Genomic DNA, 27,229 nt, shown 5'->3' on the forward strand with positions numbered 1-27,229 from the left:
ATAGCCCACAAGAACAAAGCAACTCTGAAAATATAAGAGGGTTAAGTGATTTCACATGACATTCAATCACAGGAGTTGTGACTGATCAAGCAAAGGCCCATCATGATTTTCCTTATATTTTCATTTCATGGTTTTACAAGCAATCAATAGTGTCGTGGTGACCTTACCAATATCTTCTGATACCTTTTAAGACACAACTATAGATGGGATGGTACAATATGGGTTGGGATCAGAGCATAACCTCCAATTGCACTGATTTGGCAAGAGCAATTCCGGTTAATTCTCTGATGCCGTTTTCCCCCAGCTGTTCTTAAAATGTCCTATTTTCTCTCTGCTCAATCACTTTCTCTCTTTCTTCTGTCTACTTCAGTTACTGCAAACTGAGTTCAAAGTGCAACAATGGGTTATACTCAGTCTTGTGTTGTTTGCCACTGTAATGCTTGAAGTCATGCGTCCTAGTTTTAATCTAGGCCATGATATGGAAGGAGGGGGATAGTTATATCCCTTATCATGCCATTTCCTCAGTTTGTTGATGTTACCGTATGCAACTTCAAGTCAACTCCAATTCAAAGTGATTGCTCATAGGATTTTCCTGGCATGTTTTATTAAAAGGAGGTTTGCAAGTGCTTTTGTCCAAATGTGCCTTGTCCAAGATCAACTAGGGGGTTACCATGGCTGGGCAGGGATCTGAACCCTGGCCTCCCAGATTCCTAGTCCAATACTCAAACCATTACATCATGCTGGTTGGTTTCTTCATTTTATCTCCCATTTCACATCAGCTCCTAAGGATTGCAAAGGAAAAGACTGGCATAGCATGGGTAGCTATCTTTTCATCTTTCAACTAATCAGCTCTAAGGGAGGCTTTAAATTAGAGGAATGCTGAAGTGGGAAAGAGTTCACAGCTGCCTCCCACATGTCAAGCCTCACATTTAATATAACTACCATTGTGAGTAGTTTTAAGCAAAGAAAAGAAAGCATTTCTGATCCACAGATTTCCAAGGTAACAGACTTACTTGTTTGACCTTTTGACAATGTGGGGTATGCTACAGCTATTAGCTCTTCTGCTCAGTATCCCAGTTTGCTGACATCATAGGTAAAGAGTGAAAAGGGAAATATTTGTGATGATGGCAACCAAGAAACAAAAAAGACGGATCTAAAGGGAAAATGCTCAAAGTAAAGATTCAGACCACAGTTGGAGACTTGTCCTATTGGTTCAACAATGAAACCAATTGCCTAGAAAGATGGTCGCTCTCCTTTCCCATATGTCATCGAGAAGAGTCGTGATAGCTACTTGTTCTGGATACACGGATTGGACATGCTGGTCTATAAGGCTCTTCCCAGGTCTATGATTCTATGATTTGAGACCTCTTGTGTCACCTGGCTACAACTGACAGCAGATAGAAGTAGCAGACCTATCATCCTCTGCCAATCTGCCAGTGTTGTCATCAGCAAGTAAAAGCTTGGATCTGACATCTGGACTCACTGGTTTGACATTGCAGCAGTTTTACAAACTTATTCTTTAGCTGTTATGTCTTGTCTTTGGACACAGAGAGAACACTACCAAGAAGAATTTGAGGAATTGATTAGGCTGTATTAGAACCATAGCTACAAACTGGAACATCCCCTATTTAAATTTGGCAGAACAATAGTTCCAAAGGGTGTGGCTTTGACATTTAATCATTTGAGCATACGTTTGTGTTTAGCTATTATTGGAAAATTGGGTGGCCATCAAGCAGCCTATGAGTTGGATCCTCTGAATCCTTTCTCTCTCAGGCTGTGAGGGATAAGGGGAGGATTCCAAGATTAAGAACAGCATTCTTGGCTCATCTGAATTCTCAAGCCCTTCTGGAAATAGCAGTGGAGACTCCTCTAGCTAAGAGATTAGAAGGGAAAATGTTTCCTGAACAAGCATAGCCTGTGCTCCTGAAAAAATGGGAGCTTTGGAGCTGCATCTTCTGTGTGGACAGCCAAGTTCAGCAAGGCTTTTGAGAAAGCACGTAACACATATCCTATCAGTGGGCAATCCAGGGATTGGAATGCAGCGTGCATCATATACTGTTCAGCTCAGATATTAGGATCATGTCATCTTTTGTAGTCTTTCCCATATTGAATGTATTTATTTTATTTATTAAAACATTTACACAGTGTAGTGGCATGAGTCAAATTATTGGGATCAGCCGAGTCTTGAAAAAAAACCTTTGGATCTATGGAAACTGCCCTGCATGACGAAGCAATGAAACAGCACTGGCCCATAGTATCTTCAGGCCCTGGAATGAATATCCTCAGATTCTAGGCTGGAAACTAGATCCCCACCCTAAATTCCGTTAATTCTTCTTGGTAGAATTAATGGAGCAAAGATTGTCCCCTATCCCAAAGGCAAGGTCAATACTATACCTTTCCATATCCTCTGGGCCATGGAGACACAGATCAGACAGTTTTCCTGGTTGTACTGTCATTTTGCAGCACAATGCCCCAAACCCAAATATCTGGACAATAACGGAATTCATGATACTTATACTGGAGGTCACAGTTGTAAGAAGTCAAACTCTAGCACCTAAGAATCAGAAATATATTTACACAGTGAAAAGGACAATAAACTAAGCGTTATTGTAGCTTGCGTAAGAGTTTTCCACACTTAAAATCCTGGGACAGTATGTCTTGTCTGCTGAGTCACAGAAATGAATAAAACAGATGCTGCAGTAAAATGTGTCACTGTGATTCATCAGTATATATCAGCAAGTCTTCAAAAGACTTCAACTTAGGCTGGATCTTACTGCCCTTGAAGCAAAGGACAAAATGGTATCTTTGCCCTTCCCCACCCTGTCCACCTGCAGAAGCTGACCAGATGAGCAGTTGAACCATTTTGGCAATGATGTTGGCAAAAGGCTAGGTGAGAGTGTGCAGGCCTGCTTGCCTAAAGCGTATGCCAGTTCTTCAGCACAGAGAAACAACAACCTTTATGCACCATCTAGTATCTGCCATGGGAGGTGACCACCTAACTCCATGAGATAGTAGGACTGACCCTTTTCCCAAGATGCAAGTATAAGCAGTGATTCTTACTTCATGACTTTCACCCAATGGGAGTAGTACTTGTTAGGAAAGATATCTTAGAAACCATATTCAGGCTAGTTCCAGACAGGGAAGAAGTCAGTTCCAACCCGGGTTTAAAAAACCTGGGTCAGGGCGGCCTTCTGTTGCCTCATTGGCCCGAAAGCCTAAGCTTTCAACACTGGGTGTCTAGAAGTGCACCCTTCTGGGAGAACACCCAGACACCCTAACCCCCTCCCCAAAATCTCTTTAAAACCTCTTTAAAAAAGAACATAGATTATCTGGCTGCCATGACCTTGTGCTAGAGTCCTGGTGCATAGAAATGATGTGCTAGGAGAAGGAGGGGTGAGGAGGAAAATTGCTCCTCATCCCTCCTTCTCCTGGCACATCATTTCTGCATGCCAGAAGAACTCAAGCACAGGGTAATGGCGGCCAGAAAAGTTGTTTTCTTTGGGGGGGGGGGTGATGGTTACAACCCTCAGGGTTTTCCGGGCTGTTTCAGCTTGGAAAATCCGAGTCCACACAGTGCCCATACTGGATTAGACTTGGGTCTTTAAAGAATTGAGTACCTAATTAATTTGGGACAAAGCAGGGTTTTCCTACTTTCTACTGAATTAATTCACTTTTACTCGTGGTGCCATTTGGACACCTCTGGTAAAAGCGCATGAGCTCATGCATTTTGGGCCCTGTCTGGATGGGCCCCCAGCAGACATATTTTGAGAGGACTTTTACTCCTTGTGTTTTTTTAAAACCCCAGGATCAGCTTTAAATGTAAGGACGCTTGCCAACTATATTCTAAAAGCTACCTTGGGTCGTGTGCAAAGCAAAAAATGGGATATAAGAAAAATAAAGTTAAGTTATGCTGATCCTGTCCACATTTGAAATGAAAGGAAGGTAGAATTTTTGGTAGAGTCACATTCTCACGTTGGCTGCTCTTTCATCCCCCCCTACTGGCCAACTTCAGCAAATGAGGAAAACATGACCTCTAAATGTAGGTTTGTTTTATACTACATCTTGTGGTATCTTTTTGGGATTCAAGCTCTTCCTGCCATGAGTGCTGCTCAATATTATATAGGAAATGCCTGAATCAAGACTAAATTGTTCCTAAATCTGTAAGTAAATGAAAAAGTTCTTTGTATTGTTGGGAAAACAGGCAAGCTGCTCAGGGGACAGTGTTCTATAAAACTGTTGTGTGCTTTTACCTTGAGTTTCACCTTTGGTTCTATGCCTAGATCTACACTGTCATATAATGCAGTTTGAAACTGCATTACATGGTCAGTGTAGATCCATATAACGCAGGTCTTAAATTGCGTTATATGGGTCAACACAGACCGTATAATGCAGTTTCAAACTACATTATATAGCAGGTTAGTTCCAGACTATGTTAAGTATAGAATACTTAATAGATAGCTAAACTGAATGATCAATGAATCTCAGGGCTCTTTTAGGTACAGGGAATATTCCACAGGTGAACCCTCCAGATGTTTGTCTTCACCTCAATACTGTCGAATACAGGACCCTTTCACACAGCCATATAACACAGAATATAAAGGCAGATAATCCACAATATCTGCTTTGAAGTGGATTATCTGGGTCCTCACAGACATATAATCCAGTTCAGTGTGGATTTTATACAACTGTGTGGAAGGGGCCACAGTCGGCACAGGACAGGTATGACAGAAGATAGGATTTGTGAAGTAGAACACAGTCAACAGAGCACCCATGTATTCACCTCTGGGCTACTAGACACGTCACATATTGCCACAGCGAATTGAGCCAACTCCTTTGATAAGAAAGCTCCTTCCACTAGAAATGTTAAAAGTGACAGACATTTTCCTCTGACCTCTGGCCTGGTTTTGGGCCAGACACAACTTTGATCTTCTTGAAGGAGGATCTACACTGAAAGTTGAATCAGGGAGTGTATTCCTGTTGATTTTATCATACTTCTTGGCAGCTTTCAATGTTGCTAATTTGGAACCTGGAAATAGTTGTAAGGAATGATGTTGCTTGTAATTAAGAGAGGAACAGATACTTGAACAAAAGACAAAAATCTTTGAAAAATGTCTTTCTTAAATGCTGGAAAATCCTGGTGGGAATTCTAGACTAATGGGAATCTTCACAGTTAAGGACTTAATTATGCCATAAAAATAAAATCTGGCTTTTTTTGAAAACAGAAAGCAACATTTGTGTCCTGGAAACTAGATTTTCTGCACATAAATGGAAAATATCATCAGCTGCATAGACATCAGTATTCTCTGCACAAAAATTGCAAATTTTGCTCAGAACAAGTCCCAAATTAGGACCTAAATATCTTAAAGGCACCAGATCTTATTTGAACTTGGATACTAAGCAGAGCCAGCCCTGGTTAGTACCTGGTTGGGAGACTGCCAACAAATACCAGATGCTGTATCTCAAGGAAGCAATGGATAAAATCACTTTTGAGTATTCCTTGCCTTAGAAAATCCCATGAGCTTAATGAGTTTGCCATAAATTGGTAGACCATTTGAAGGCAAACTGTGAAGAGTACTCAAAAATAAAACTGCTAAAAGTATGTGCTGCTTTCTTAAGGACTGAAATTAGTTTTTTTTATTCAGAAGCGACTTGAGAAACTGCAAGTCATTTCCGGTGTGAGAGAATAGGCCATCTGCAGAGACGTTGCCTAGGGGAAGCCTGGATGTGTTACCATCCTGCGGGAGGCTTCTCTGATGTCCCCTCATGAGGAGCTGGAGCTGACAGATGGGAGCTCACCCCATCTCTTGGATTTGAACCGTCAACCTTCAGGTCAACAGCTCAGCTGGCGGAAGGGTTTAACCTACCATGGAACAGGTTAAATTAGTGAAAAATTATATCCCTACCTGTACCAACTCACTTTTGTAATGTCCCTTTCCAGTGACAGTAAATAACATTTATGTGGAGTACTGCAGGTTTAGTTTGAGGGAGATTTTTTTACAACCTATTATCTAATTTAAAATGTCTTTGTGTTTTTCCTTTTCTCTACTTCTGCTCAATTTGTGCAACAGAATATTTACTGTAGGAAATAATAATGAAGAGAAATATATAAGAAGTTCTCACAAAGGATCTAGCTGGGTGATTTTGCATGCACTGAAAATGAAGGTAGAGAAAAAGAACCTCCAAGTTTCATTCCTGAAGCAGGGATAGACTTATTTAAAAACCCTCAAATGATTTAAAATGGAATTTGGGGTTAGTAGGTGGTTATTTTAAATTGCATTGAAGCCTGAAAGAAGTGTGTTTGCTTAGAAAACAGATAGATGCTGTGTGTACCACCAGCACCAGGAACAAAATGAGTATGGATTTTCTGGCTGCTTTGAATGTGGTCCTAATTTGACTCACAATATTCTGGATCTTTTCCTTGCCTTTTTTTAGCCCTTATAATTGGAAGTTGCTTAGGGGAATTTTGCTCTGTATTATCTACATAGTACAATGTCTCTTGAAAACTGCAGTGTCTACAGGATTGCAAAGAACTGAACAGAAGCTTAAAAGATTAATGGACCGACTCAGCACACTAAAAACAGAGTTCTTGTGACGTCTTCCTTCTTTCATCCAGTGCAGCTGTGCTGTGTTTTGAGCATTTTTGAGGTGGAGCTGCAAAACAAATCTGTCCCAAACAAAGTCTAGGGTGCTCCCTTTATCATTGCCTGTGTTATTATAGTAGTGGTAACATGCTGCAATTGGTGGCAAAGCAAGCCTCAGGGAAGCCCAGCCAAGGAGTTCACCTGTTGTACAATTCTTATTATTACTCCAAGTGAACTAACCTGTTACAGGGAGGTGTTTTTCTACCTGCCATGCACTTGCCAAGTAACTCCCTTTACCTGTTGTGGCTTCAAGCAAAATCTGTCCTGGAATTTAAGTTTACCTGAACTGGATTCTGAGTGCTCCTTTTATTATTGAAGCATTTCATTGTAGGAGATGCTCTTTCTGAGAGGCTGACTTCTGTGTCTCTGCCAAATGCTAGGCTCTTGTGGCAATATTATTTTAGAAGAGAACAAAATGAGGGACAATAAGACCTTTCCACACACTGAGGGCTCTTCCACACAATCATATAACCCAGAATATCAAGGCAGAAAATCCCACAATATCTGTTTTGAACTGGGTTGTCTGAGTCCACTCTGCCATATATTCCAGTTCGAAGCAGAAAATGTGGGATTTTATTGAGCTGTGTGGAAGGAGCCTGAGAGCAATCATATTATAACTATTTCCAATCACACCGTTGAGTGGAAAACTTCATCCAGAATATGTTAAGGGAAAAAAGATAAAGTCCTGGAAGTTTTTCTGTTGCAGAAATCTTAGAAGTTGGATGTGTAGGAAACTATAGGCCAGGGCAAAGTACCTGGTGCACTCTAGATGTAATGCATCTCTAGCAAGTGGACAGAGATGATGCTATCATTCAAAAATATGGAGGTTATCAAATGACCCATCCCTGTAAATTATGAGTAATGGAATATCGCCTTCTAGTAACAGGTGGGGAAAACTGATCTTGGTCTTTCCTGTCAGTGTTCAGACATCTTCCTTGCCTTCTGTCTCCTTGTGATCACTCATTTTTTTAAGCTTAGAAGAAATTCTCCTCTGACCTGTGTTAACAATATGTTGTGATGGTATATCAAATGATAATAGTAATAATAATATAAATGCATTTCATTTATATTCCGCCATTCTCCTCTCGGGGAGTCAGAGTGGATTACAGCACAGGCAAACATTCAGTGCCTTTACAATAAAATACAATGAGACACACCAACACAAACAAAGGCAGAGGCGTTTCCTTTCATTTCCGGCTTCTGGAGGCGGTGCTTATCTCTGGCTCCGGGGAGGTACTTTCTCCATTTTCAGGCAGAGGAGCCTGCGTTGTCACCTCCTGGTTGTGTGGCTGGCAAGATTGTTTGGAGTGTCTCTGTGCTTTTTCCCGCTGAAGCGGTACCTATTTATCTACTCACATTTGCATGTTTTCTAATTGCTAGGTTGGCAAGAGCTGACAGATGAGAGCTCACCCCATCTCACGTATTCAAACTGTTGACCTTTGGCAGTTCGAATCTAAGTAATCTAAGTAGGGACTTTGCATATCAAACAGGTTATTAGTTCCAGCCAACATCTTCAGGGTGTGAGTTCTTCACCATTTGGGTGTAGTGCTCAAGGTTTCTTGCATGTCACCATTCATCAGCTGAAGTATTTTGTGTTAATGGGATCTTCTGTGTATATGCTATGTGCTCTGCTATGAAGAATGGCCTCTCCTTATCACAGTGGTAAGGAATGCTGGACATTGCAGTCCAACAATATCTGGAGGAAAGGTTTTGGCTTGTACCTGTTCTAGGACTTCAAAGGCTGCCTAGACCAGTGGTTCTCAGCCTATGGTTCCCTAGATGTTTTGGCCTTCAACTCCCAGACATCCTAAGAGCCACTAAACTGGCTGGGATTTCTGGGAGTTGTAGGCCAAAACACCTGGGGACTCACAGGTTGAGAACTACTGGTCTAGACCTCACACAAGCAAGCCATTTTATTTGTCCACCTAAGTGACTAGTGTCTACTTTGATTGGCAGCAGCTCTGTTGAGTTTTAGGCAGAAGTATTTTGTGTTAATGGGATCTTCTGTGTATATGCTATGTGCTCTGCTATGAAGAATGGCCTCTCCTTATCATGAAAATTACACAATGGCTTCCAGAATACCCTATTTTGAACTGACTGTCATCAGTAAAACAGGAGCTGTATATGAAAAGGGGAATTGTGCCTTCTGTCCCGCCTGTTCACTGTAAATGCCAGTACCTTAACAGTGGGCATTAGCCAATAGTGACATTTTGATTTTATGTTGACTTGTATGAAACATTCTAAGCAAACTGAAGGGGTTTCAGCAAAGCACGGTCCAAAGTGGTGAAAGGGTTTTGGATGACACCTTGCATATGGAAAAGATAAAGGAACCACATTTCTGCATATTTTAGCTTTTAGAACAGGAATTAGGGCAATCTTCAAACATAATTAAAAGAGCATTTGAGTAGGGGTGGCCAAAGGTTTTTATTGCCAGAGATTTAAGTACAAATTGCCAGAGATGTTAGGATAACAAAAGTAATTATGTTTTTTTTAAGTTGTAGGAAAGCTGTTAGGGACAATGCCTCCAAGCAATGATTGATAGGATAGAAATGGTCATAAAATGTTTCCAGCTGAGTTTTTTTTAAAAGAAATCTAGATGTTAACAATCCATACATTTGTTTCTGGATTAGCATATTATGTTTTCACTATTGCAGAATGATTTGGATGTAATTCAAGAATCTAAAAATCCTGTGAATGCTTATTTGGAAGTAAGTCTCATTGAACATAGGGCCCTTCTACACAGCTGAATACAATCCCACATTATCTGCTTTGAACTGGAATGTATGGCAGTGTGGTGGACTCAGATAACCCAGTTCAAAGCAGATATTGTGGGATTTTCTGCCTTGATATTCTGGGATACAGGACTGCGTGGAAGGGCCCTTAGTAGGACTTCTTTGCAGATAATTGTGCACAAGGTCATCATTCTACGGGCAATCCCCAAGTTATGAACAAGATTCTGTAAATTTGTTCTTAGGTTGAATTTCTATGTCAGTCGGAGCAGACGTGTGTGTGTGTGTGAAGCTTTGGATATCATAGGGAAGTGTTAATACCCCTGTGGTGTTTGTTTTGCTATCTGTGCTCCTGTTAAGAAGATTTCGACACACTTTCTGTTCCTGTGATTCTTGGATTATGAAAAATTAGCTTGTTGTGGAAACAAGGATTGGTGAGAAAGCTTCGGTGAAGACACCTTTTTTCCATCATAACTTTTTCAGGAGTGGATTCCCCTTCTTAGGGGTAGAATTCTCTCACCGTTGTCTCATCTCTGTTCTTAACAATGAGCCATTTGTAAGTGAGATGTTTGGAACTCAGGGACTGCTTGTATTAGTGATATTTAAGTACTTGTTAGCTGCATTTCTATTCGCACTGTTTCTCCAATAGACTCAAAGTGACCTACTCATGCACGAGAATCCCCGCAATCATATGAGCAGTGACAGCTGGTGGTTTCTATTAAGACTGGGTGGCATTGGATATGCTCTGAGTTTTAATTCAAACTTTAAAGGAGATATCCTAAATGCTAATCCTATTTTGGAGGGAGGGTTTAATGCTTTGGATAGCTTCTTTAAAGTTAGGACTAAAACCAAAAGCAAATTCACTGCTCTTCTGATTTGGAAGCCTGTATGTGAGGTCAGCCAGGATGAAACAAAGGGCACGTCTGCACTGTAGAATTAATACAGTTTGACAGCACTTTAAACTGTAATGGTTCAGTGCTATGGAGTCACAATAGTTTTAACTTAACTATGTTTTTAGCTAACATGTTTCTTACCAACATGTGTTTGGTACATGTTAGTGTCTTAGCAAACTGCAACTTCTTATGATTCCATAGCATTGACCCATGGCAATTTAAATGATGTCAAACTGCATTAATTCTACAGTGTAAATACTCCCATAGTGGTGGGCTCAAACTTGCACAGTGAGGTTCATGGCTCAGTGAAACTAGAATCTGGATCTCCCAAGTCCAACATACTGTGATAATAGTATATAAAAAGTTATTTTTAAAAATAGGCATACAGATCACAAGAGAAGAGCCAATGAGCTTCAGTTAAGTTCTGCAGATACTTATACAATGGTTGAATGAAAATTAATGCCTCCACCTTCATAACTCCTCAACAGATGGCAGTACTGGTATGCGGCAGGTACTGGCTTGTTCAGTAGACTCTCCTCTACAGTTCCATTTTGGCAGGAAGACTTAACATTTAACGGTTGTGTTGTTAAAGTGCAAAGTATGGAACCCTGCCCAGACGGTTTGTTAATGTGACTTAAGCAACATGCAGTCATTGAATTCTTGACAGCAGAAGGTGTCACCCCAAAGGAGATTCATCAGAGAATGCAAGCTGTTTATGGTGATTGAGTTGATGTGAGTTTAAAAATGTTGAGGTGGAAACATCTGACTTGCATGACAAACAAAGAGTTGGACGTTCTGTGACAGCAACCACTGAGTTTCACAAGCAAAAGGTTGACAGATTGATTCAGGATGATCATTGTATCACTCAGAGAGAAATTTCAAGCATAATTGACATTTCACAAGAATGTGTGGGTCACATTATTGCTTTGCTTGGCTATTGGAAGATCTGTGCATGATGGGTACCCAGGATGCTGACGCCTGAAATGAAAGTGCATAGACTTGAAACTTCAGAGACTGGATCTCACCACCATACAACATCCTCCATACTGTCCAGATTTAGCACCGTCTGACTTTCATCTGTTCCCGATAATGAAAGAAGATCTGTGGGGACATCATTATGCTTCTGATGAAGACATTGAGAGAACTGTGAGACGCTAGTTGCAGAAACAGAGTGTCGACTTCTTGTTCATCATTGATAGACATGTATCCAATTATCTGGTGATTATATGGAAAATGGATAGTGGTAGTTAAAAAGCACATTCTAAGGATTATTTCTGTGTTTGATTTATTAAAATATTCCCATCCAAATCCAAGTAATGAAGGTGGAGGCATTACTTTTCATTCAACCCTCGTAGTAGGAAATAACCTGTAATCTGACATCACTTGGATCACTGAAAATGAAAAACCAACCGCATTCTGACCCTCTTGAATTCTGCCCTGTCCTGTATCTGTTTTCCTGATCTGGAGCAGTCAGTTTTTAAAAAAGATACCACATCACTAAAATGGCATTGTCATATTACAGTCTGATGGAAAAAATTAGCTTCTGAAAGAACCTATCGATTGCACAGCTTGAAAATGCAACTCTCTAATCTTGATTAAACCAGCAAGCATTTGAACTTTACAAAATAGAAGAGAACTCTTTCTAAAATGCAGCCAAATCTGGACTGATGTAGACCCCAAGGATTTGGCAGAGAGAGTATTGGCCTGGAAGTCTTTACAGATTCTCTAATTAACCATAAAAGGTTACATACAAGGACAGATTACAGTTAATTGCTTGTTTTGATCATGGAGTCTTGCCATAACTGAGGAAGTAATTTAGAGCAATTTCACACATGCCAGATTTCAACACTTTGGAGCTCCTCTCCCGCTGTTGGTATGCGTGTGTGAAAGACTAGAGATGAACAAACTTCCACCAGCTTCATTCATATTCGGCCCAGTGGAAGTGGAGAAAGCTTCCTGAGTTTGAAATCTCTTCATAATTTCTATATCTTTCATAATTTATTCAACCATCTTCTGAGCCTTAAAATATTTCGGAGCTCTCTCATTCCTTCAACTGGTAGTTTGGAATGGTGGCTGCAATACTAGCTTTTGTCAAAGTCTCTTCTCACTTTCCCTCCCTCTTCTCCACTTGCCCAGCTACTCTATCAGTGGAGTAGTAAGGAGATCTGGGAAAGGTTTAATTTTCTGGACTATAACTTCCAGAAGATAAAAAGGGGAATAAAGAAGCTCTCTACTCTTTGGTTTCAGCAGGAGCACCTGAGCAAGTGGGACAAAGAGTAAGGAGAGAAGTCCTCTGGGCTTGAGTTAGGATTCGGTCTACAGATCTTGAAATTGCATTCAGTTGCATTTCTACAAATGCTAGAAATGCAATTTTAAAACTTCAGTCTGAGATATTCCATATAAGCATAATGTTCCACCTATACAATTCCATTCATCCCACCAATGCAATCAAATATATAGATAAATAGTTAAATACATCATGCATACAGTACACTCCTCCCCCATATCTGTGAGATCAATATGTGCACATGTGTGCACAGGGGTGGCTCTTCCATTACGCGAAGTAAGCGACCGCGGAATACTTTGTTTGTCCCAGAGGCAACCCAGGGGCGCCTCCTTAAATGCCCCTCCCTCCAATTGGGCCTCGTCCCATGAGCAGCGCCGGTGGCGGGGGGCGGCAGCGGGAGGAAGCAGAAAAGCCACGCATGCGGCATGGGGGAAGGGAAAGGCGCGCGCCTCTGCCCTTCCCCTCTCGCCCTGCATGTGCTTTCCTTGGCGGCAGAGGCAGGAAAGGCGTGTGAGGGAGAAGAGAAAGGTGCACGCCTTTCCCTCCCCTCATGCCCCATGCACCTTGTAGAGCGGCGAGAGGAGTGTGGGGCAGCAGCGAGGCTTGGCCATCTCCTTCTCCTCTGGGCGCTTCTTCCTCCTCCTCTCCGTTTAGACACCTCCAAATGGAGAGGAGGAGGAGGAAGACCCTGGAGGAGAAGGGGGGCATCCTCGCTGCTGCTGCTGCTCTGTGCCACCCTCTTCTCACCCCCTTCGAGGCCTCGCCTCGAAGGGGGCGAGAAGAGGAGCGTAGGGCGGCAGCAGCAGCGAGGCTTGGCCATCTCCTTCTCCTCTGGGCTCTTCTTCCTCCTCCTCTCTGTTTAGAAACCTCCAAATGGATAGGAGGAGGAGGAAGACCCTGGAGGAGAAGGGGGGAAGACTTCGCTGCAGCTGTTGCCCCACTCCGTGCTCTTCTCTCTGCCCTTTGAAGACTCTGCTTCGCCTGGAAGGCTCAAAATGTGCCAGCAGCATTCTCTCCTGACGTTTCACCCACATCAGTGGCAGGCATCCTCAGAGATTGGAAGGTCTGTTGGAAACTGACTCGCCCCCATTTCCTTCTCAGCTTTGGAATTATTACTATTATTATTATATTTTATTATATTTATTATTCTATTTACAATTATTACGTTATTATTTTTATCATGAATTATTTATATTTATTAGATTGTTATGTGTTATAAATGGCAGACATCTTCAGAGGTTGGGAACTCTGTTGGAAACTAGGCAAGTGGGGTTTATATATATCCCTGTGGAATGATGTCCAGGGTGGGAAGAACTCTTGCCTGCTTGAGGCAAGTGTGAGTGTTGACATTGGCCACCTTGATTAGCACAGCACTGAATGACCTTGCAGCAGGATGCCAAGTTTTTAAACTTTGTGTTTTCTATATACATTACAAATTTACCTTTGGTTTGCATCTGATGCAGCAAATAACCTTGCAGCTTCAAAGCCTGGCTGCTTCCTGCCCGGGGGAATCCATTGTTGAGACGTATTAGCTGGCCTTGATTGACTCTTGTCTGCAAGGCCATTGAATGCTAATCAAGCTGATGGGATTTGGAGTACCTTCAATTGATTCAGCTCAGACTTCCACAGACCATTAAAACTCCCATTAATGACAGATCTGAACCAAACTTGGCACACAGAACCTCCATGACCAGCAGAAAACACTGGAGGGGTTTGGGAGGAATTCACAGTAACAGGATCCTAGTGTTACAAGAGACTTCCAAGGGCCATCCAGTCCAACCTCCTTCTGCCATAAGGGAAAAACACAATCCAAGCACTCCTAACAGATGGCCATAGAGACTCTGCTTAATAATAATACTATTATTAATAATAGTAATAGAATCATAAAGTAGGGAGACCTCCAAGGTCCATCCAATCCAATTTCCTTCTGGCATAAGCGAAAAGCACAATTAAAACACTCCTGATAGATGGCCATTTAGACTCTTAATAATAATAATAATAATAATAATAATAATAATAATAATAGCAGCAGCACCCAGGGGTAGTGTGGTGGTATGCAAAATAAAGTAATGAGAAGCAGCCAGAGATTTTTTTGTTTGACAGACATAGATTGGATTAGTATGTGTTTTGCTGCCAAATTTGGTGCCAATTTGTCCAGCGGGTTTTGAGTTATGTTAATCCCACAAACAAACATTATATTTTTATTTATATAGATAAGGTTATTCTATCTTTAGTCATCTCAGTGGACTTACTTGTCGTGGTCCAAAATATTTTATTTTCTTTGGAATTGCTATGCATTCTAGAAGAAGTCCTTGCAGAAAGGAAGCCGTTCGTTCCGTAAACACACAATATTTATTTAAATGTGTGTGTGATGGAATGTATTGCAATTTGCAATTCCAAATAAAATAATATGTATGTGTGTGTGTCTGTGTGCATGTATGTGTGTATGTGTATGTATATGTATGTGTATGTATTAAGGGCTGTTCTGTCTTGAATTGGCTCAGCGGAATTGTCATAATGCAAAGATCTTGTATTTTCTGTGAAACCTTTGTGTCGTACTTGTAGATCAAAAATAACAACAAAAATATTTGCATTTATAAAACATTAATTTGTGTTAATTCTATGTAATGTAACTATATGAACATAATGTAAGTAACCTTCTGGTTTTAAGGTAACTCTTTATTCACCTCTACCTTTTTTTTTTCAGTGATTGGTTTTTTTTTGGGGGGGGGGCGCCAAAATAATGTTTGCTTACCATTGAAAATTACCTAGGGCCGGCCCTGTGTGTGCACATATAAGTTGAGTGTTTTTTGGAATACAAGACAATATCCTATAGTGCCGTTTGTGCTCTGTCCAACCCACCTACTCCCCCAGCTGTCAATTATGGGAGGGGAAAGTAGGGGAGAAATTCAGATGTTGGTGAACTGATTCATCTTTACTTGAAAATGGAAGAAAATGGGAGTACTCTCACAGTGAACCAATCTGACCCACAAGAGAATACCACCCATGAAACACCATGCTGTGAGGAGCTTGCTCATCATTTTGCAGATAAGATCTTCCAGATTCCCTTTGACTTGGATGCCATACAGCTCTGTTGGATGTAACCTTGGTTTATGCTTGTCCAGTGTTGATGGATACTTTTCAACTTGTGCAATGTGAGGATGTGGACAGGATCCTCGGAGAGGTGAGAGCAAACACATTGCTTTAGAGTCCTGTCCTTTCTGGCTCATAAAACATGCCAGATGAGGACTAGTGGAATGGGTCAGGTAAGTGATTAATGCATCAGGGCAGGGTCTCTGCAGGCCTAAGGAGGCTGGGGTAAGACCTCTTCTAAAGAAATCTTCCCTAGACTCCACTGTCCTTAATAAATACAGACCAGTTTCCATTTTCCCATTTCTGGACAAGGTACTGGAGTATGTGGTGGCTTCTGAAGGATTCCTGGATGAAGTGGATTATCTAGATCAGGCATGGGCAAACTTCAGCCCTTTAGATGTTTTAGATTTCAACTACCAGAAATCCCAGCCAGCTTACTGGCTGTAAGGAATTGTGGGAGTTGAAGTCCAAAATACCTGGAGGGCCAAAGTTTGCCCATGCCTGATCGAGATCCATTTCAATCTAGTTTCAGACCTGCTTATGGGACAGAGACAGCTCTGGTCACCTTGGTGGGTGACCTACACAGAGAACTGGACAGGGGGGAGTGTGTACCTGTTGATTCTCCTGGACATTTCAGCGAATTTCGATACCATCAACCATGGTATCCTTCTGAGTTGCCTTTCTAGGATGGGGCTTTGAGATACTATTCTTCAGTGGCTCCATTCCTTCCTGGAGGGACAGTCTCAGAAGGTGGTGCTGGAGAATTACTGTATGATTCCCGGGTCTGTGGAGGCCAGAGAGGCAGGCTTTCCCCACCACACCCCTGGCCTCTATGTGTGGAGGCCAGAGGCTCAGGAGGCATGGGTAAGGAAGCACAGGTAAAAAAATCCGCAAAGTAGGGAGGCTATATTAATTTTAATATTTGTACATTATGCTAAAATAATGTATAAATATTAAAATTAATATAGCATCCCTATTTTGCAGATTTTCACTTATTGCGAGTGGTCCTGGAACAGAACACCCGTGATAAGTGAGGGAATACTGTATTCATTTTGTTTAAATTGTTTCCAGAGAGTGTGATTGTTAGCCACCTTGAGTCTCCATGAAGATAAAGGTGGGGTTTTAATAAATAAGCAAACGTACCCTTCCATCCTTTCCCCTTATTTTTCACCACCGTCACCACCATTTGTGGTCTTTTCCAGGATAGCTTATTAAGCAGTTTGGGATACTGTGCACAGAATAGCACTAAAAATGTATATGCATTGTTCCGTCTCCCAGGAGCCTGGTTTGCCTTACCTTTCAGCTGCTTAAGGCTGCTTTCTTTTGCATTTTGTCTCAGGGCTGCTGCAATTTGCAAGAGCCCCAAAGGTTAATAGTAGCAAGTCTGCAAGGCAGTCTGCAGGCCTCCTTTGCAGTTATTGGCCCAGAACTTTTGAGCCCGCCCCTTTTACCAGGCCAGACCTCCATTTTGGAATCCTCCCTGCCTTCAGTTTGGAAAGAAAGTCCTGATGTGCTGGAAGCTATCAAGGAAACCCTAGAGAAAACCATCACAAGTACTAAACTAAACTGAATAAATTGGGCTGTAGATAAAAGGTTAAATAATTTAGGATAGAAAGGTCAATTAGGCTATAGATAGAAAGTACTATATATAAACTAAATATAAGTAAATTGGGCTTATAGATAGATAGATAGATAGATAAGATAGATAGAAAGGCTTAGGGAGCTATTGCGCTATAGAGGAGTTTATTGAGCTATAGAAAAACAACTGAGTTCATAGAATTTTGAGATAGAATTGAGTTAGATTTATAGATAAAATTTAAGATAGTTATTGAGCTCCATTTGCCTCATCTTTAAACTAACCCTGGGCTGGAATAGGGAAGGCCTACACCTTCTATAGATAGTGGTTCAGGGTTAGGGTAAAAATCTCAGGATTTTCTACCATTTGAAGAAAGGCAACTCAGTGACTGGAAAAGAAAGAAAATAATAGCTATATGGTTTCATTGATTGTCTGTAACTTCGTAAAGCTGAGCCAAGTCTACAAGGACTTTGTTAATAAATATTCTGTTTGTTCTTCAATACTCAATGTGGACTCGGTTACTTAGAAAGTTTAAGCCCTTTAAAGAAAGATTCCAGCAGTCCGCTCAAACAAAAGGCAGCACATCATAGTTCCATCTTTAAGGCGTTTGGGTGTGACGACACATGCTTGCATGCAAGCTACCTGCATATTAGCATATATCACCCACAGGACTCCATCCACACTATGGGTTTTTCCCCTCTTTTTCAGAACAAATCCGTTCTACAGACTAGAAGTTGGGGTCAACCAATGAGGTAGAATGGTTGAACATTCAGGGCAGATAACAGGAAATATCTCATATAGCATTAAATGCATCTATGGGGTTGTCTGCCACAAAATGGTGTGATAGCCACCAACTAGGATGGCTTTAAAAGGAAATATGTCTAATTTATGAAGGAAAACACTGTCAATAACTAGATGTTTTTTTCTAGTATCATAGGCAGCACATCCCTTAATATTAGTTTCTAGGAACAGGATTAGAAGTATGTTATAGTTCTACTCATATTCTGCCTGTGAGTTTCTTTGGGCATCTGGTTGTCTATCTTTGCTTTGGTCCAGTACAATTTTTCTTAAGCATCAGCTTACTGAAATCTCCCTACAAGTACAAATAACCCAGGGACTATATACTATACAGGTTCATGCAAGCAAAACATGATGCTAATAATCATGGGAAAATACGTCCATTAATTTAACACATGTGCCCATGTATGTAGTATATGAAACTGCTTTCAGTGGTGTAATTTGGGAGATTTTAGTGATTTCCATTTTTTGGAGGGGGGGATTAATGAAGCGTACCCAGAAGAATGTTTGTTTTTGCCAACTGCATCTCTTGATTTCATTTTCCCAAGATTCTTGTGCCCTGAAGCCAAAAGAACACAAAACCCTGTCCTTTCCTTCCATGCAGAAAAAGAAATATTGCCAGGAGTATCAAGATGAGCATAGAAATTGGTGTGAAAATGTTACTGGAGCATAGAGCTCTGCAACCAACGGAACATCCACCTGCTATTCATTGTTTCTGAAAGCGGATTATGCTTCTCTCCATATATGCCTTACTACATATGGGGAATTTCTTCAAAAATCAAACATCCTTAACCCATTTGAATGTTTTTGCACCTCATTTTCTGTCAGTCAGTGTGCATGTTTTGATATGGCTAGCTTCCCTTCTTAGTTCCATGATCTACTGGTGGAACAGAAATTACTGTATTTCTCAATTCTAAGACACACTTTTCTCCATATAAGCTTCCCTAAAATGAGGTGTGCTTTAGAATCACAGACACACTCACACACATACACCCTACATTTTGCTTATATAGATATCTTAAAATCAATGGTATTTTAGAATCAACTAAATATGGTAGAGATAAGAAGGTGTATGGGGCTGCTTCTGCTCATAATGCTCTCACCCTTCCTTCATAATAACACATTTTATGGCCTAAGCATATGAAATAATCCTGTCCTGAAATAAGAATTAAAGTTCTCATGCTTCTGTGTATAGAAGCTATATCAATACCCTGAGAAGTAATATGGTGTAGTGATTCCAGTACTGGATTATGACTCTGGAGGACAGGGTTTGAATCCCTGTTCGGCTATGAAAACCTAAGCCACATATTTTTAGCCTCCGAAAATCCCATGATGGGGTTGAAATAACACAGACATGACGTGAAGGAACACAACACTTATGTATCATATGCATGCCATCATATGTTATGAACTTATCTTCTTTCTTTGCTTGTCTGCTCTCCTCATATCCTTCAGGATGGGAAGCCATGACTGGTTGTCATGAAGCCACTGAGAGTATTAATACCACATGCTAAAATGTATGTCTTGTCATACTACAGGATTATATACATTTTTCCTACCAAGAAAATGCATGCAACTGACAAAGGTCCGTAGACCTAAAAAAATGGTGCAAAAAAGGAATACTGTATCAAAACTGTGGGTAACAGCAAATCATTACACTGGTCAACACACATTTTGGTGCTTCAAGTTTTAGACTGGTTTCTGGGTATATTTGACCTGCTGGTTCCAAAAATGGCACACTATGAACTCTAGGTTTTGAGAACATATGCCATATACCAGTCTTTATCTGCTTACCCATAAAGAATCATGAGAACTAAGAAACTAGTTTATCCAAAGTGATTTTCTGAATCAGTGCCTCAAATAACCCTAAAAACAGGCCTAAAAACCAAGAAATCAAGATTTATTTCTGTCGGATCGAGAAAGCCTGAGTTATGATAGTAACTGCCTATCACAATTCTATATTTTAGGATTTATTTGTCGTGTCAGAGCAACCAGTCCATTATATTACATTTCTAACAGAACAAAGCAAACAAACAGAAAAATACAGAACTTGTGAGTTTGGTAGTTGGTTAAATGTCCTTTGCCCAGTATCTGGCCACTTGGACTGCTTCCGGTGTTGCTGCAAGAAGGTCCTCCATTGTGCATGTGGCAGGGCTCATGTTGCATTGCAGCAGGTGGTCAGTGGTTTGCTCTTCTCCACACTCACATGTCAAGGATTCCACTTTGTAGCCCCATTTCTGAAGGTTGGCTCTGCATCTCGTGGTGCCAGAGCGCAGTCTGTTCAGCGCCTTCCAAGTCGCCCAGTCTTCTGTGTGCCCAGGAGAGTTTCTCATTTGGTATCAGCCATTGGTTGAGGTGCTGGGTTTGAGCCTGCCACTTTTGGACTCTTGCTTGCTGAGGTGTTCCAGCGAGTGTCTCTGTAGATCTTAGAAAACTATGTCTAGATTTAAGTCGTTGACGTGCTGGCTGATACCCAAACAGGGGATGAGCTGGAGATGTCTCTGCCTTGGTCCTTTCACTATTGGCTGCCACTTCCCGGCGGATGTCAGGTGGTGCAATACTGGCTAAGCAGTGTAATTTCTCCAGTGGTGTAGGGCGCAGACACCCCGTGATAATGCGGCATGTCTCATTAAGAGCCACATCCACTGTTTTAGTGTGGTGAGATGTGTTCCACACTGGGCATGCATACTCAGCAGCAGAGTAGCACAGCGCAAGGGCAGATGTCTTCACTGTATCTGGTTGTAATCCCCAGGTTGTGCCAGTCAGCTTTCGTATGATATTGTTTCTAGCACCCACTTTTTGCTTGATGTTCAGGCAGTGCTTCTTGTAGGTAAGAGCACGGTCCAGGGTGACTCCCAGGTATTTGGGTGCGCTGCAATGCTCCAGTGGGATTCCTTCCCAGGTGATCTTCAGAGCTCGGGATGCTTCTCTGTTCTTGAGATGAAAGGCACATGTCTGTGTTTTAGATGGGTTAGGGATCAGCTGGTTTTCCCTGTAGTAGGCAGTAAGAGCACCTAGAGCTTCGGAGAGCTTCTGTTCTACTATCTCAAAGTTCCCTGCTTGAGCAGTAATGGCACGATCATCAGCATAGATGAAACTCTCTGTCCCTTCTGGCAGTGGCTGGTCATTTGTGTAGATGTTGAACATGGATGGAGCAAGCACGCTCCCCTGAGGCAGGCCGTTCTTCTGTTTCCGCCATCTGCTTCTCTGGCCCTGGAACTCAACAAAAAAGCTCCTGTTTTGTAGCAGGTTTCCTATGAGTCGGGTGAGGTGGTAGTCCTTTGTGATATTATACATTTTTCTCAGGAGGAGGCGGTGGTTCACAGTATCATAGGCTGCTGACAGGTCTATGAAAACAGCTCCTGTGATCTGCTGCCTTTCAAAGCCATCTTCTATGTGCTGAGTCAGGTTGAGCACTTGCGATGTGCAGCTTTTGCCTTTCCTGAAGCCAGCTTGCTGTGGAATCAGACATGGGTCTATTTTTTCCATAATTCTATACAAAATAAGTCTCTCCAGAACTTTGTAGAGGTGGCACAACAGGGAGATTGGTCTGTAGCTTTATGGGTCATTACGGTCTTTGCCTGGCTTCAGGATGGCAATGACTCTTGCTTTCCTCCAGATTTTGGGGATCTGACAGGATGCAGTGCAGTTGTTCGTCAGCTCCAGCAGCCAGCACCTTGCTTTGGGACCAAAGTTCTTGATTTGTTCCATCCGCAGATCATCCAGGCCAGCTGCTTTGCCATTTTTACATTTATTGAGAGCCATGTGCAATTCAGTAGATGTAAAGGGTTCATGGAGGTTGTTGTTCTCAATCTCTGGCTGCCTGGCTATTGGTTTCTTTCCTACTTTGGTGGCAAAGTTGGGTTTCCCATTCTTCAAGAGTTGGTGTGCTATCTGATCTGCCTTTATGTTGGCATGGGTATTAGTTTGTGAGGGGTCGTTGCTCCACCGTCTCAGCAGCCTCCACGCTTTCTGGCTGCTCCTGCCCATGTTGACCTCTGTGATCCACTGTTCTTTCTTGGCTTCAGAGATGGAGGACACAATGCTCTGCGCTGCCTGGAGGGTTTGCTCACTAAATGGGTCTTCGTTGTGGAGCCTGTAATAGTTTTCCAACAAGGCAGCTGTTTCAGGAGTAATGCCCTGAAGGTAGTTGGTTCTGCAGCCTCTTGGTATCGAGGCCCGTGAGCAAGTTTTCACAATGTCAATAAAATGCTCGTATTCCTCAGGGATTGGCGCGACCGATGTGATCATGTCACCTAACATGTCTGAGAATTTGGTCCAATCTGCCTTTCTGAAGTTGTATCTTCGTTTAAATCGAACTTCTGGAGGCCTTATTGTTGGGAACAGTTGGCATACTATTGGTCGGTGCTGTGTGTTTGGGATGGGTGGTCCCACTGATTTGGTGCATTGCTGTACAATGCTGTCACTCACAAATAGGAGGTCTGAGTTATAACCTCGGTGCCATCTCCCGCTGTTGTAGAATGGTGGGAGCTTGCTATCATGGATGAGTGATAGTTTGTGCAGTTCAGACCAGGAGAGGACAGCCTCTCCATTTTTATCTTCTTGGGTATAGCCCCACACGTGGCTATGGCTGTTAAAGTCACCAATTACTACCGCCCTTTGGTGCCTATCAAAAGTCTTAGGGGAGGAGAAGCAGAACTCTTCATTTGGGGGCTTGTACACAGAGGTGATGGTGATGTTATTAAGCTCTACTGTTAGATCCTCGATATTGTTCTCTTCAGTGTTGTGGGCACTGCTGACTTGGAGGCCTGGTTTGACAAAGACGGCACTTCCATACTGCGCATGTGGTCTTTCCGCTACTAGGATCATTCCTGGAACTTTGGGTCATTTCTGTCGTTCATCCCTGTGTGTTTCTTGGACACACAGCACATCGCATTTCTTATCTCGGCACAGTTCATAGAGCAATTGCTCTTTGGCAGCGGACATGCCTTCGATGTTGATTGAGATTATTGTCATGGTTGGTCCTGAAAAGGTCCGTTGGTTGTTTTGCTTGCTTGCTTGCATGCTGGTCGCTTCTGTGGTGAGAGAATCAGCCGTCTACGAAGACATTGCCCAGGGGACGCCTGGATGTCTTGCAATCCTGCGAGGAGGCTTCTCTCATGTCCCCCTATATTTTAGGATGATTTGCCTTACCTGTTTGATATAGTTGAGCCATCTTGTTTGGTAAAGATGATTAAGAGCCTCCTTTGGGAAGCTTAAAACAGCATGGTGGCAAGAATGGCACTACCATTAGGCAAACAGTACACCCTTTAGGTCAGCTCAGGGGCAGCTGCTAAGATGATTAAGGTGCTGAAGGCAAAAGGTATGGACCTTTGGCCCTATACTCTGAGTTAGCCTACCATCTACAGCTATAACGACATTGTCAGCGTTGAAGAAATTTTCAATTGCTAGATATTATCCATTTTGTACTTATTTTTTTGCTATAGACAGCATTTTGTGTGGACCAGCTGTGCACAGAAGATTGTAAAGATAGAATGGGTCCAGGGAATACTGCCACAAAAGGCAGTGGTCCAAATCTCATGCCTGAGAAATCAAGCTTTCCAACCTTGCCAGCCATGGTTCATGAATTCATTAGCCACAAAGATAATATAGGATTTGTCAAGCTGTCAAAATCTGAAGTCCTGTGATATCATTATCTCGGTAATATTTTAGGTTTGTTAGAAGGTATCTAATGCTGATCTCTGCATGCCAAGAAACATTATCTCAAGTTGGCCAGGTTCAGCTCACTGAAGGGTAAGCTCATGCTGGAATCGATTTTCACACTGATCACATGACTTTAGTGTTCACAATCCATCAACATAAGCAGAGACTGAAACCTAGGTAAATCTTTAACAGGATTTACAGTCAAATTAGCCAGCTACAAATCACACTATGGACTTTTCAAACTGCTTCATACAGAGTATTCAGCTGAGATATTGCTTGTTGTTAAGACAAACTTTTCTTTCCATAAAACAATCACAGGCTGCCTTAGCGATGAAAGAAATTTTGATATTATTCCGCAGGTAATGATCCAGGGTCAAGTGAAAAACCATGAATTTTTGTAGGAAAACCTACAGTGTTTTTGGTCATTGGTCTTTTTTTGAGGAAATTAAACAGGGATCTGCTAATATAATACATTTAACAAAACAAAAAGGGTACTTGAGGGCACTGTGAGGACTACATTTACTGATAACAAATCAGCATTTGAAGGGCTTGCTAAACAGCCTGATTTTCTTTTTTTATGTAGTCCAGATGAAGCATCCTTCCGCAGAGTCCACTGAAAACACTGCATAGCAGATTCATGTAATGTCTAAAACAGTCAGTAGATGATTTTCAGAAAACTTTTACTCTTGCCAAATTGAGGGACCCCATTTGGGATCAGGGCACACTGTTTAAGAAGCAGTGTTCTAGATGATCTTGGACTGCAAGTGCCAACAGCCCTAGCTAATGCAGGTAACACTGGGAAGGTTACTGTTGGATATTTCATGCCAGCTGAATCTGAGGCCAGTGTCCAGATGGTCCAGCCTGTTCCTGTGCTGGCCTGTCCCCTGTGTTGTTCCCAGTTCTCCTTGCTGGCAACAGAGTTCTCTGCAAGTGCTTGGCCATAGACTGCAAAGTCTGCTGATGTCAGCATGGAAGACTTGTTTGATCAGCTAACAAAGTAGATTGTTGCCCTCGTCCTTACTGGTCATGCAGATGTTCTATTCTGAAATCAGCAGACGTGACCATCGTGGCCAAGCACTCAATGGAAGCTCAATGGTTGGCATGGAATGGCGGCAGTGACAGAGTCATCCCTTCCCTTGTACTGATTAGTGTCAGGAAAGGATGATGATGGCAGTGTCCATCTGAACAGTAAATTGAACTAAAACTCACCCAATCAAGATTTCTGTGAACCTCCAGATTTTTCTGGACTTTCTTGCAAAGTCCAGAGTTTCCTGAAAACTGCAGAGTATCCCCAATTTTGCCAAGCTGAAGCAAAATGAAGTTAAGGGTAGAAAATTTGGGACACTCATCAGATACACCATCATTGTGAATTATAAAAACAGCTAGCACTGGACTGAAGGTGAGTGTGTTTGTTTTTGTTTGAGTAGAAGTAGCCAGTAGTGAGGAATGCTGAGAACTGCAGTCCAACAACATCTGGATAACTGCACAATTTCTACCTCTGGTATAGTGGGATGAATAGTCTACTGTTTTATACATTATTATGGATTACACAAAAGATTGGAGAAGTAAAGCTTCGATATTTACTCTATTGCCAATTCCCCCAATGTCTTTCATGTATATACTTTTATTGCGTTTAAAATAAACACAATTGCAGCTGTTCCCATGGGAAGCAGCTGGTTCTGTTGAAACAGGGGAAAATGCTGTGCATTCATTCATGCCAGGTGGTATGCTTCTGTAAGTGTTATGGGAAAAAGACTAAATTGGTAAGGTTTACATGTGCCTCACCCATCCTGCTTTCGCACCACCCCATGGTCTTAGGAATGGAAAAGCCCCTCCTTGCTGCACAGATTAATCTTGTCTTAAACATCAATGAATTATTTCTGAGTGGGCATAAATGGGACTACTAGTGTCAGGTTGTCATTTATGGAACAGACTTCCTCAAACTGATGTCCTTTATAGATTTTGAACAAAACGTTCCCATAAACTGCATCCAGTATAGCAGATGGCTTGGAATAGTGTTTGAGGCCCACCACATTTGGAGGGTGTTGATTTGAGCAAGGCATCAGGCACAAAAATCAGATTTCTTGAAGAAATCTGTATCTAGTGTACTATTTAGATCTAGTGTACTATTTGGATCTAGTGTACTCTTCGGATACCAATTTCTATTTTTCAAAATTTATTTTCTCTTCTGCATTGCACAACCTGAAGGAAATTGCTTCATCTGGTGAAAAGTGTAAGATAAAGCTCTTGGGATTTTGCCCATGGTGGTACTCTTTGCTTTGCTTGTGGGCATTTGTCCTTTGAATAGCTATGTGACACAGAGTGTATGGACTATCTTTGCATTACTAACATTAAAGAAACCACAACTGATATTTTCTCGCGGTTATGCAAGTATTTGATTCTAGTAACCAGAGGCAACTCTAGCCTAAATACCCTAAAGGCATCAGATCCTGTCTGATCTTGGAAGACGATATTTCAGAGGAAAGAACTGGCAAAACCACTTTTGAGTATTCTTTGACTATGAAATTAGTGGTGTTACCATAAGTCCATAGATAACTTGAAGGCACAACTAGAGACAAAAGCCCATGGGTCATGAGGTGGCAAGCCAACCAGGCAGAAGGTGCTGAATGGGCTCATAAAATATGTTTAAGGCATGCCATTGTTGCTCTCAGCACGTCTTCTATAAAATCCATTCTTGATTAGGGACCAGCTGTTGGGCTTGAATATTAAAGACTTCGACAGAGCTTGAATAAGTGACTTTTTGGGATCATAGCTCACAGAATATCCCATGGAGGTTGACTGGGACTATCAGGAGATTCTGAGAACTGACATTCATACAAGTAACATTTCAAAGTACTGGCTATAGTCTTCATTCCTATTCTTAATAAAATCTACCCACTTGCTGCCGGGCTGCACTTCTCTGTATATCTGGAAGCAACAATCCTATCTCATCTCATTCCTCCATAAAGGTGTATGAAAAGGGCTCTGCCATCTGCACACTTGCTCTAAGACTTGGCGCGTGTGCGCACAGACACAGACACACTGAACAACCTTAACTTGCTTAGCAAGAAAGACAATCTCTCTCTCCTCCCCATCCCAAGTAATTTGTCCTCTTGCTCTTTGGTTATTTGTGCTGGGTGGGGCTAAAGAGGATTTAACATGTATTCTTGAAGACTGACAGTAATGAGGCAATGATGAAAGATGTGTGAAATCAGCCTGGTGATAGGTGGTGATAGATCCTGTTTCAGGTGAGTGGGGCAAGAGGAGAGCCAGTGTCTTCTCTAACAGCATCCACATCTTCTTGAAATGTAGAGACAAAAACCTAGAAGGAAAAAAAACTGCTGCCTTTTTCACCATGCTATGGGCATCATTCTCAGCAACTGAAGTACTATTTATGATTCCACCATTCCAGCTTTCCTCCTCAGCTCAGGTTGGCATGTGTGAGTTTTTCCTTTTCAGCCTCTCCCTAGAATAATTTTATGCTGGCAAGCAGTGCTTTGTCCCAGATAATGATGAATTTCATGCTTCAGGGTAAGTGGGAAGAGAAT

The 27,229-nt window shown here is 41.8% G+C and overlaps 1 protein-coding gene across 1 annotated transcript in view; it reads left to right on the plus strand.

Annotated features, from left to right (window-relative positions):
* The first annotated feature begins 981 nt into the window (after positions 1-981).
* Positions 982-27,229, plus strand: part of TRIM16 (tripartite motif containing 16) — a 61,513-nt gene continuing 35,265 nt past the window's right edge. Inside the window, exon 1 of the mRNA XM_060764523.2 lies at positions 982-1,000. The gene's annotated coding sequence lies outside the window, so the exon portion shown is untranslated. The remainder of the gene's footprint in view (positions 1,001-27,229) is intronic.

This window comes from Anolis sagrei, chromosome 2, assembly GCF_037176765.1.
Source record: "Anolis sagrei isolate rAnoSag1 chromosome 2, rAnoSag1.mat, whole genome shotgun sequence".
NCBI classification, from domain to species: Eukaryota; Metazoa; Chordata; class Lepidosauria; order Squamata; family Dactyloidae; genus Anolis; species Anolis sagrei.